Source organism: Sinocyclocheilus grahami, unplaced genomic scaffold, assembly GCF_001515645.1.
Source record: "Sinocyclocheilus grahami isolate Dianchi unplaced genomic scaffold, SAMN03320097.WGS_v1.1 scaffold27.1, whole genome shotgun sequence".
In the NCBI taxonomy this organism is placed as follows: Eukaryota; Metazoa; Chordata; class Actinopteri; order Cypriniformes; family Cyprinidae; genus Sinocyclocheilus; species Sinocyclocheilus grahami.
In genome coordinates, this window is record NW_015505206.1 from 3,657,982 (window position 1) to 3,659,042 (window position 1,061).

Consider the following 1,061-nt stretch of genomic DNA (forward strand, 5'->3'; position numbering starts at 1 on the left):
CAGCGGGAGCTCGACTTAAAGCACGTTCCATTGGTGGAACAGCCACCAGTTATCAGCTGGGGGAGCAACACGCCCAGTTCTCACTGAGAAGGGGAGTCGACCCGAAGCGCTTTCCAACTAGCGGAACCAGCTAGTAACAATTTCGGCGTGGGAACACACGCCTGGTCCTCAAATGCCCAGGGGGCTCGACCCTTACTAATGCCGGGTTTTCCCCGGCTGGCAGTAGCTCATTCTAGGTGGGGGAGCCCAACCCACCTCTCACCGAGAGGGGGGCTCCCCAACCAGCAGCATGATTAAAAATCAGAGGGGTAGCATACTGCAGGCTAGCCACATCGCCAGCGCATCAGGGAGGCGGAGGACGGCCCAATCCTACTGATGCAGCTGGTTCGAGGTCTTTCTGGAAGACAGCGAGCTCAAGCCTCTCATGAAAGAGGCACCTCCGTTTTTCCTCAGCGGAGGAATACTGTTCCCATTCCAGGTGACCCTTTCCTGAAAGGGGAGCAGTGCTCAACATTACCACGAGGACAGCCCATGGAGCGAGGGATTCAACTCCTCGGAGAGGATCCTGCTCGCCAGACGACACCCTCTTAGTACCCCTTGATATCGAGGGGGGCAGTGCCTTCTGAGTGCGTCGATCGAGACACACTGGTTGAGAGGAGCCCAGGAAATCGGGACCTAACCCTCTCCGAAACAGGGAACGAAGTCCGAAACGCGTAACCCTCACCCTACAGGATTTTTAGAGAGGTGGGCAAAGAAGAACGTGCGCACCTACCACTTTCGTGGGATTTTAGAGAAGTGGCAAAGCATAGCGTGCACACCTACCACCTAGGTGGAATTTTAGACAGGTGGCAAAGCCTAACGTGCCCACCCACCACTTACGTGGATTTTAGAAAAGCGGCAAAGGATAACGTGCACACTTACCACTCACGTGGATTTTAGAAGGTGCACAATGAGCACTCTTCGGGTTCTATTGTCACCCGGACGTAATGGCCGGTCGGGAACAGCAGCTCCAGCACCCTCCTCAGAGGTGAGGGGAGTGCTGTCTCCAGGGTGTGTCGACC